The sequence below is a fragment of the Ambystoma mexicanum genome, chromosome 11 (assembly GCF_040938575.1).
Source record: "Ambystoma mexicanum isolate Mex_15411 chromosome 11, UKY_AmexF1_1, whole genome shotgun sequence".
In the NCBI taxonomy this organism is placed as follows: domain Eukaryota; kingdom Metazoa; phylum Chordata; class Amphibia; order Caudata; family Ambystomatidae; genus Ambystoma; species Ambystoma mexicanum.
This window is the reverse complement of record NC_090934.1, coordinates 1263689138-1263700637: the sequence shown is the minus strand read 5'-3', so window position 1 is coordinate 1263700637 and position 11500 is coordinate 1263689138. Positions and strand designations below refer to the sequence as shown.

Sequence of the window (11500 nt, the reverse complement as noted above, 5' to 3'; positions counted from 1 at the left end):
ACCACATACATTTATTAGTCCAGGATAGTTGAGAGCACATTCAATCAACCGTCAAAGCTGCACCCGGAGGACACTAGGCCACATCGGCTGCAGTCCTGACAGTGGGGTTGGCAGCAGAACGACACTGGTGCCATGGTCTATGGCTCCTGCCATCAATGCACTCCCCCAGGCGGGAGTGATTTCAATTAGTGCTGTGGCAGCCGGGGTCGTGCTACTCTTTCACTTCTCCAGTACATCCTCTTCACCTTCCTTCATGCTTATGCTATTTACTATGCATTTTCCCTAGCAGCGTGTCAGGCCAGCCTCGATTACAGCAAAACTGGATGAATCAATGGATATTGGCACCTTGGAAATGTCCGGTTCAGAAGGGATGGAATTGCAGAACCTTGCCATAGCACTCAATCCTTATGGCATACCATCATCCATGTTGACGTCCAAGATCTGGGCCCTCATTTTAACCTGGGCTTTGGCTATACTCAGAGCTTCTTCAAAGGGTCCTGCCATTATGAGTTTAGCAAACTTCTTTTATCTTGCGCCATTACAGCGTCGCCCTATGTTAACAAAATATGTATAGGGTCCAATTCGGAAAGGGTTCAAGGCCTGAAAGCAACATATAACCGTTCGAAAGAGTTGAGATGGGAGGGGGCATTCTTGGCTTGCAGGATTGGACATCATTTGCAATTTCTGGTATATGTGCGGGAGTCGTTCCACAACAGACTCCATTGCACAGTTCAATCCAAAACACACAGGCTCAGCATGGGAGACAGTAATGACAAAATGCTTCTCTAGTCTGAGCAGAAAAGAAAGATAGATGCGCCCACTTTTATCAACAATTGCTCCTGAAAGAAAATTAGGCTTTGGTTCCTCGTACTCCTCTTCAAATAGCCTTTGCCTGGCAAAGTAGAGATACCTTTGAGTTAGCAGTGTCGAAAACAGTCTCTCCAAGTAGGGTATCCACTCCTCCATCTAACGTCCTCTGACTTTTCCACAGAGGGGGATACAGAGAGTCTTATTCGTGGGAACCCTGGTGCCTGCACTATACCTCTTAATAGTGTCTGCTGTTAGATCAAGAACTGCTTTCTGAGGCACGTCTGCCGAGACTTTAATCATTTGGTACGCCGCTGTTGCGACCTGGGAACCCCAGAGGGTCTTCCCCAGTTCTGGTCTGGTGCGCACACCTCAGACACCTTGTTTCCCACCTGGCATGGGCAGCCGTGCAATTTCCTTTCCCTTCCCCATTTTTTCCTCACATGCTCCTATCCCAGCTCCAGGCACCGATTTCAGAGCGCAGGAAAGCACACACAGCAGGCATTTTTGAAAGTTTTCTTTTAAGCTCTGATCATGGAGCAAGCCAAAATTCTTCTATTGACGCTCCGGCCACGGAGTGCAGACAGCGCCGGAGGCCCAGGATCACACAAGGAGGAGCACTCTCCCTTTAACCTCTTCAGATCCACCACGAAGCACAGTTAAAAACCACTTCACCACCTCGCGGCCCGGGCAGACACCGGAGGGAGCGATCACTGCTGTGGGCCGGAGTCCCTGCCTGTCAGCAGGGTTCCCCCCACAGCCTGATGAGTGGGTACTGATAAGTGCCACACAAAGAGCCGCTTTGGCGGCTACAATGGTTCCACACAGCAGGGTCATGAAACCCCTCGTCCGTCGCCATTGCTATGGGACTGGCTCGTGGGCACACGAGCCAGCTGGACAGGCTTGCGGGCACCCAGCACATAGTTACTGTGCCGTGATCACACAGCGGGAGACAATTGCTGGGGGCACCCACGCATTCCAATAGTGTAGGATAACCAGATTTTAAAAGTTAAAAAAAGGGACAGGGGAACTAATATAAAGGTAGGACTAATTCTTGAAAGTGGCTGTCAAGGCACTACCCTTCAGTAGCGGTTGGAGGAGAAGGAGGAATGAACATATAGTATAATTAATTCATCATAAGCTACCACTATCTTAATTTGTAAAAGGCAGCATTTCTTTGTGTGAGATTGTGCATACCTGCCTGCCAGCTATGAAGACCTACTACCAAAAACCGGGACAACTGCATTTTCCAATGGAAACATAATCTTGAGAAAGGGGGACAGAGCACCCAATTCCAGGACAGTCCCAGCAAAACCAGGACATTTGGTCACCCACACTGATCTGGCATCACCCAGATGAGTGGGGGCTGCAGAACCGTGATCAGTGTCAACCTGCAGGCAGGGTTGCAGTACTGTGATCACACGGCGTCAGCCTGCAGGTGCAATAAATTAGATACGAAACACAAATGCCATTCATGGGGTCTGCGTGCCGGCTGAGGCTCCTTTTATTGGGAGCCAGTCATGACATGACATACATTCCTAAAGGGGACAACACCACATTAATGTAAGCCAACCTCACCTTCTACTGGTTTGGAGCAGGCAATAGGGAAGAGAAAGATTAATGATGTTTTGGTAGAGCTGTAAAACCCCATGTTTTGTTGATGGCTTTCTGCCCTTATTTTCTATAAACCAGCATTTGGGAATGTATCATAGTAAAGTTAGAAGGAGGCTTGTTGCTTCCCTCCTCCCTCCTACACCCTGCTAACGGAAAAGCAGATATTAGCCTGACGCATTAAGAGCACTTCTGGTGCTTTTTACCATCATTGCAAATACCTAATTCGAATTGAGTAGGCCACCCGACTAAAGTTAGGTGAGTCTTTTCATCCAGCAGCTTATTTCCATTATACCAACTGTTATTTTAGGTGCAACTCAATGATTGTTATGTCCCTTTTTGGCAGTGTTGCTCCTTCGTTTTTCTGGCCTCAATTATTGTGGCTTCAACCAGTTGGCTGTCTGCCTCTCTGTGCTGAAATATATGACTACTTGCTGCAAGGTCAGTTGCGGACCGTCACCCCATTGGTTCTGCTGTTATGACACATTCTGGTCTACTGCCATGGTGTACTAGTAACTTCACCATGTTTGCTTTAGGTGCTACCTTTACTTCACCATAGGGCACAGACCTTTGGTCTCACTAACCCTCTCGCACTGGGAAACGAGTAGCCCAGTCTTGAATTAATGTGAGGCAGTGTTTCTCTTAAAGTATCTAAACACTTGTGTGTAAGTTGGTGGTTTGCAGATGCATTGATAGGAAGCCTTGTTCTTCTCTCTTTTTTAGTGCTCTTGATTTCCATGTCGTTTCTATAGGCTAGTGCACTAATCATTGTTGTCACATTCCTTTTTAGTATATATGTTTTTCTTGATGAAGACGTTGATCAAGTCATATTTATACGTCAAAACTGGTCGAAAAAAACTGGGGATGTGATCACTGGACTACATCTACTTGATCCACTCCACTAATTGAACATATGTGTCATAATTGTAGTGGTTTTGTACATTTAATGTACTTTATGAAATAAGACTGTTAGTTGTGACCATTAGAAGGTCTTATTACACATTGACTGTATTTTGGTATAGTTTTAGAAGTTAGTTGATGGATGAATGGCACTGAATGTGGACGAATTAGTGAATGATTCACTGTCTGTTCGCTAAATTGGTATGTTTTTAATGGTATTTTTTCCTGCAATGTAAACAAAAGTTGAATTGTTGACTAATAACTGATTAACACATTTTTTTACAAATGGTGTATCAAGCTAAATACATTTTTGATACTTTATTATAAATCAATGTCCTCTGGGCAATTTTTCTGTATAAATCTGTTATTTAAACTATGCCTTTTTCCCTCGTTTTAGGAAAGTTGAATGTAGCCTTTTTACAGTGCACTGCCCCCCCCCCCCCGCCGTCTTCCGTCCTCACTGCTCCTTCATTCCCCTGTGGTCTGTTGCCTGTTTGTTGCCTCCTGTGATCCTCCTTCTGTGTAAACCCTCCCCCTCTGATGCTTCCTGTGGTGCTTCCTGTGGGGCTAGGTTGTGCTTCTTCCTCCCTCACTCTTTCTTGATTCCTCCTTGCACCCTCTATGGGGCTCTCAATCTCTCCAATCTTCTCAAACTGCTACTCTACCTCCTATCCTATACCTCTCACTACTGAGTCTGGATGGAAAAAGTTCAAGAGGTATATTCTGGTCTCCAACCCAGGCCTCACCCTCGCCAATACCTACATCACTGCTTCCTCCAGACAGACTCTCACCGACATCCTCTTTGTCGTTCCCTCTCCAGACCTATGGACCCCTCATACAGTCTCTGTTCTCTCACCTCTCTCATCCTTTCCCATTAATGCTGGCACCTAAAAGGAGGTCCTCTTGGCCTCCTTCCATTCCTCCAAAACCACCATCAATGTCTATCTAAATGGTATCGTCCTTATCCAGGGCTCTCAGCCCAATCTCCTCCTTTTCGATAGCCGTTTCCCACGACTTATCAACGTTCCCCCTTCTCCTGCCTCTAACAGGTATTTGGCTCCTCTGCCTCCTCCTTCCTCCGCCGCCTCTCTGGCACCTATCTCTCCTCCCCACTTGCCCCTGTGTCACCTCTAACTACTGCCACTGCCCACTCTCGAGCCCCTCAACTGCCTCTGCTGGTTGACTGCAATCCTGTACCCCACCCTGGAAGTCTTTCAAATGTGGCAACCTGCTCCATGTCGCTACTCTAAACTCTTCCTCTGCTGTCAAACACTTCGCTGACATCTGCCACCTCCTCGAAGACCTTGACCTGGAAGTCCTCACTCTCACTGAGACATGGTTCACGGCCAGCTCTGTCACGAGTTTTGACACTCTCCTCCCTGACGGCTACAAGATCCTCTCTGAGCCCAGAACCAACCGGTCTGGAGGTGGAGTTGCTCTGATCTTTCCGGAGAGGGTCCCTGCGTCTGTCATTTCTATACTGGCCTACTCCTCATTTGAATGCCTGGTCTGCAGGCTCTCTATCTCTACTGGGCCTCTCTTTGGCTGTGGCCACTATCTACAGGCCACCTGGCCAGGTCACCCTCTTCCTCTCAGAATGGGCTGACCTTTCCTCCTCTCTACTTGCCTCTACCTCTCAACTTCTTCTCCTCAAAGACCTCACATCCACCTGGATTTCTTTAATCCATCCTCTGGGTTCTTCTGCAACCTTTGCGACTCTCTCTCCCTTTTCATCCTACCCTCTGATCCAACACATTCTGTCAGACACACCTTGGATGCTCTCATCTCCTCAGGCATCCCTCTCTCTAACCCTTTCACCACTCCTCTCTCTCTTCAACTGAACACTTTCTGCTATCCTCTCACCTGAAACTTCTGGTCAGGCAGACAAGACCTACCCCAGCACTGCCACCTACCTTCTCGGTCATTCGGCCCATGAATCGAGTGTCAGTGGAAACCTTTGCCTCTACTTTCTCTACCCCTCTTACTTCTGCGGCTGACTCACACTCCGACACAGCACTCTCTAACCTGCTTCTTTCTATCTCCAATGCTCTGGACATCCTTGCCCCTGTCATAAAAATCCGCCTGAAGCCTACCTCCAAATTCAATTTAAGTGCAGGGTGACTGAGAGGAAGTGGAGGGCTTCGGGTGCATAATCAGACAAATTGGCCTGCCGCCTGTTCCAAAGGCAATACAGACTCTCTGTCCTCTCCAAGAAGAGGGTCCAAATCCAAGCCTGTTCCTCTGCAGCATCTAACAACACAGCCAAACTCTTTAATATCTGCAAGGAGCTGGCCAATCCTACTGCAGTCTCCACTTTGCCGGTTTCCTCCCAGGTCTTCTGCATGGCACTGGCCTCTCATTTCACCACAAAACCTCAGTGTATCCTGTCCTCACTTTCCTCTTCCTTGACCTCTGTCGGCCCCCTCTGACCACCTCTCCCTCTCCTCTTCCTTTTTCCTCCTTCTCTTTGACAACACCTGACGATGTTTCTCGACAAGTCTGATTTATGAAAGTGTCGTACAAACAGGTGCTTCCCTGCTCTTCCATAACTATCAAGGACCATATGTCTACCCTTGCTCCAGCCTTGGCCGATTTCTGCAATCACTCTTAAGCCACTGGATCTTTCCCTTCTTTCCTCAAGCACTCCCTTTTTCACCATCTCCTTAAGAAGCCTTCTGCCGATCCGATCCTACCTGTCCCCCGATTTCTACCACTCCTTTCCTGGGCAAACTCATGGAAAAGCTGGCCATCGCCAGCTTACTCTCCACACTGAATCTGTTAGTTGTCTCCATGACCAGCAGTCTGGCTTCAGAGCAGCCACATGCATGTAAACTGCTCTCTTAAACACCTCTGAAGATCTGCTCTCTAATCTTGGGACCTGCTCTCTCTCTGTCCTCAAGCTCCTTGGCCTTTCGTCTGCTTTTGACACGGTCAATCACGCCACCATGATCAATCAATTAGATGAGAAACTGGGCATCACCGATCAGGCCCTGGCATGGCTGACCTCCTTCCTCCTGGACCGACCCTCCCGCATCCATCTTGGGTCCTTTCTCTCCACCACCTATCTCTCCAGATGTGTTGTCCTCCGGGCTCTATCCTTTCACCCTAGCTCTTCAATGTCTATCTGGCCCCTTTGGCCCACTTGATCTCCATCTTCTCTTCTAACCTTCAGTGTTATGTGGATGACACTCCACTCTCTTTCAGGCTTCCCTCAGCCACCTCATCTCCCTCGCTCATTTCGGAACTGTCTGTCCATGATCCAGGATTGGTGAGCCTCCAACGATCTCTGCCTTAATGTCAGTAAGACAGACATCCTTCTCATTGGGACCCCTGCTCCCGCTTTCCGCTCTCATTCTGGCTGCCCTCCTTGGGCCCTCTACCCTTGCCTTCCTGTGAGGCAAAAAAACTTGGTGTCATCTTCAACTCCACTCTCTGCTTCTCTCCTCACTTCACGGACCTTGCCAAAAAGGCTCACTTCCAGCTGCACCTCTGCAGAGGTAGTCTAACTTTTCTCACTCCCCCCCATAAACTCACTGTCTCCAGAGCCCTGGTTCTCTCCAGGCTGGACTACTGCAGCAGCCCATTTCTCAGTCTGCCTGTCTCTACTCTCCGCCCTCTGCAACTAATCCAGAAAGGGACTGCAAGACTTATCCTTGGCCTCAAGCCCAGGGTCCGATCGCTCCAGCACTGAAATCTCTCCACTGGCTTCCGGTGGCTACAAGGATCAAGTTCAAGACCCTCTGCATCGTTCATAAGGCTTTATGGGGCCGGGGCCCACACTACATCCAACTCTCTCTGCCGAAATACCTTCCTTCTAGAGCCCTTCGCTCTGCTACATCCAACTCTCTGAGGGTCAGACACTTTTCTAGACAGAGAGTGGGGGGTAGATCTCTCTCCTTTGCAGGTGCCTCCCTCTGGAACGGCCTCCCTGCCCCCCTCAGACTTGAGCCCGATCACCTGAATTTCCGGAAGCAGCTCAAGACCTTCTTTTTTGCCTCTGCCTTCTCTCTCTCGCTTCCCTGCTAACTCACCTGTCTGCTGCCCTGACTGGTTGCCCATAGCTCTCAACCATTTGTGTCGCAAAGGCGGGTGTAATCATCCAATTTTGTTTTTGGTGGGTGAGGCGCCCATTGGAATGAATGGGCTTGCAGGAGGCTTGGCGGGTGAGTCAGCCCTTCACAAGACATGTGACACCCGCCAAAAGTGTGTAAATTGAGAGCTATTGGTTGCCTGGTGCCCTCAGAGTCTCACTGTACCAGGCTCCTCCTTGACCAGTCTTCCTGTACTGCCTCTTGGCCGACCGCGCATTTAGGGGTTGTAAACTGTAATCCCCTACAGCACCCCTGCCTCCTAGCACTTACCTAGAGCCATGCTGCCTGGCTGCACTTACTCTGAGCCAGCTGCCCTATTCGCACTGCCCCTTCCCCTCTCCCTTGCACGTCCTCCTCTCCCTTCCCTTGGCACTTCTTGTTCACTTGCATGATGCAAATTACACAAGGCCATGTAGGATCGTTTGTCTTGTCTTCCGTCCCTTGTTCTTCTGGTGCCTAGAGCCACTTGTGTGCAGGCGGGAAATAAATGCCATATCATATCAATTCGACCTGCTATTCTTATTCTGTTTTATACAAAATATACATATTTTAACAAATGTATACTTACTCCAATTATTTTTCTCTGATTTAAAGTGTTGGCACTCTGTACATGGCTTGTTTTCCTTTAGAATAAATGAAAAGGTTTCCTTGGCAAAGTCCGATGTGACAGTTGACACGCACCTTTCGTGACACCTGTTACTTTGACCTCGTGTGGGCGCATGCGGACTCTGTGCGGTCGCACTCGCCTCAGCTGTATTTAAACCTGCGATATGCAGGCTAAGGTTTCCCCATTCCAGTGCTAAACCTTTGAATCCAGCCTCTCCCACCCAGAGTAGATGTATTTCTCTAGTAGTAACAATAAAGCCTGTGACGCAGCAGGCCCGCAGGACGGGAAGAGATTTGCATACCATATCCGGGTGGTACTGCAGGGATTATTGCTTTGTGTTGACTCCAGTGTTGGTAACATAGAGACATGACTCTCTTTTAAAGTCAATTAATTAAACATTGCAATCCTTTTCATTGCAATGCTGTACTGCTTATGCAGGCACGCCTTCCCATTACAAACTGATGGGAAACTTAAGCTGCATGGCCAGGGGAGCAGAAGGTGTATATAGAATGTACTGTTATACTGTGAAGGGAAGGACAAACATGCACGCCCAGCCCAGCCTCCAAGCACAGCGTTGTTGCCACTTTCCAACCCTAACCTCAGGTCCAGAAACATACCTCATCTGTTTGAGAGGTGACCTTACACCCGGAGCCCAGGTGCTGGTTGATAGTGATAGTTGTCAGGGTGAAGTCGCCTATAATGTTGTAAAGTGCAAGGATAACTTGGGGCTGTATCAACTGTCCATGAAGTCTGACATTGATTGGTTGTTAGTCAGAAATGAGCAGATCTGATGTGCAGTGATCGGAGGATTTTGGACTCTAAAAGAAAGGCTGCAAGATCGTGCACGATGCAGACTCGATAGTTTAGCAGGTCCTCCCTGTTCCCCCAAAGTCTTGTCTTGTTGCACCTCGAAACACTTGTGTATAGGCACATTATAAATACCCAATAAATATATAAAAATAACAGCTTTGTAGTGTTTGGCAATATATATTGCCCAACTTTTTTAGGGAAAACAGCATTAATCTCAGCCCTTATGAACTCAGTTGCAACTCTGCCTCTCCCTCTCTAGATAGCTTTCTCCAGAAGGGCAGCCTGTTTGCTACTTCCCTTTTTCTTCTGGAAGGATAGACCAAAAGTTCCAAGCCTTAAGTTTTCTCTGGTTTCTCTTTAGGCTTTCACAATGTAGGTTTATATCAACTACACATGTTTGTATCTCAGAATCCGACAAGTGATCTGTACAACCCTGGGGCTTCCCACCATTTCTCTCTCGTCTTTGGCAATGTATGATGAAAGGGTATTGCCAAGGTTTTACCACCTTTTGGCTTGGGTATTGCTTGTGCAACCTAGCTTCAATGAGATCCTCCCTCCCCCCACCTGGTTGTCGGAGTCTCTCACAACCTGCAAACTAAGTTCTAGGGTCTTTTAGCTTTAAGGATGGCCACTTTTTTTGGGTTCGATATTTGTAATTATCTGCATAGTTCTTGCTCACTCGCAAGGGAAATTGTCTGCATGACACACGTGACTCACGTTGCAGTGCCCCTGAGTCATTCATACGCTGCAGACTCTCGTGTGCCCCGTTCATGCTCGCAGAACCACATTATGCGTGGCTTCTCTCAGGCACGCACACTCCCTTGAATCGCCTACGCGTTCGCCACGCTGAATTGGAGCCAACGTGGCTCCTGTGAGTTCTGGGTGCAACTGTTAAGCAGGGTGTGACGTGAGCATAGCGTACCTGTTTGCTCCGTTTATGGGGATGAAGTAGCCGGAAACCGACAGTTATAATTCGGCAGATAGCATGACGAGGAGAACCAACCCAAAAGTCCCCAGGATGAGACTAGGTACTCCTGGACGAGCTCCCCACTCCACGGGACGGCACTCCCCAGATTATTGTGGTGCATCGAACAGTGCAAGCACTGGCATTGAAGGCCAACAGAATGTCAATGTCACACGCCACCAGGAATATAACCGCCATGCAAATGTCGGGCGGCGAAGAACCTGGGGTGCCTAGACAGTTTGGGAAGTGGCAGACTACGAGGGGAGGGCAGAACTGTCAGCAGGACCTCTGAGAGCAGGGGCTGCAACAGCAACCCAGCCACCTGAACCCTGTCGGCAACCTCTACTGGCTCTGCTTACCACTGCGCAATCTCTGCACAACATGTTCTGGATGGGCAAGTGTTTCCTTCTCATGCTTCCCGCCATGCAGCCTCTGCATTTAGCGATATTAGTGGTACATAGCCCCTCAGGACAGGCACTGGTCCCAGTGGCTTCTGGCTCCTCTAATCTTTATTCCCACTGCGTGTATGGCCTGCATGGATTTCTGCAGGCCAGCCTTCTCTGCTTCACCTGCTTTCACTGCTTCCCTCGTTTCTCTCATTCCCCCACCTAAGGGCGCCTCTTAAGCCTCTCAAACCCCCCCTCAGGTGTAGGTCCTTGTACTCAATTATCTGACCACTCCTGCTTCCTTGTTCCTCTAACTCCCACTTCCTCGTCCCAGTACTGGGGATTTATGGGGCTTGCAGTCCTGGATAACAAAGTTCATTTTCTTAACTATTTCTTCCCCCGAGTCTCGATTTCTACTCTTTAAGACATGTATCAAAGGGGTGTCATCAGAGTTGGCCCCTGTATAAGTTTGATGGGAGGAATATGGATTTCAGTCATATGGCTTTTGATAGTCAATAACTTCCTCTTGTGACGCCCTTGGGATTAAAGGAAATATTTCAGTATGTGGTTTCTGGCAGACTTTATCTACATTTAAATGTTTAACCAGTGGAACCATTGGCTTATTAGGCCAAAAAGCATCACATATTGTGGTAGCTGGGCAAAGTCCTCCCTAAAAGGAGATAAATACTGTGTCTCATCCCATGAGTAACCCTCACTCCCATGCACCTTTTCACCCCCCAGGTGATCCTCCCGTAGAATACTGCTACCCCCAGGGCCAGGAAGCGTCTGCCTTTCCATGGCCACCTGGGAGGAGACTTTAGGCAGGGTTTCAGTGAGGGATCCATAGAAATCATCACATACCCTTGCCCTGAAGACCTGACCTCCTGCTCTAGGCTCTTTTCTCTCTTCTTTCATCTTGGCCTCCCCTGCATTTTCATTGGTTTCAAATGTTCCCCAGTCCAAAACTGGATCCTCTGTGAAAACCTCCTTTTGGGTCCAAGAGTTTTGAGGAGAATAAGAATTAAATGAGGGTGTATTTACATTCTGATGTATTTTTTCAAAATTCAGAAAATCGGTACCAATAATAATTTCTTGTGGCAACCCTGGGATGATGGAAGCATTTATCCTAGCCACATTTCCTTGAATACCAACAGTAACTGGTGTTCTATAGTAAATCTCATCATCCATGTGTACACAGGTAACCAGAATATGCTGAATTTTCAAGCTATGAAACGGTGTCTCATAGCTATTTGTTTGCTACCCAAATCAATCAGAGCTTGAACAGGGATTCCATTCACCATGGCACTATCATGAGTTTTAGAAT

The 11500-nt window shown here is 48.2% G+C and overlaps 1 pseudogene; it reads right to left on the bottom strand.

Moving 5' to 3' along the window:
* Window positions 1–405: 405 nt before the first annotated feature.
* On the bottom strand, window positions 406–5375 carry LOC138505138 (methionine synthase pseudogene; annotated as a pseudogene).
* Between the last annotated feature and the right edge of the window lie 6125 nt (window positions 5376–11500).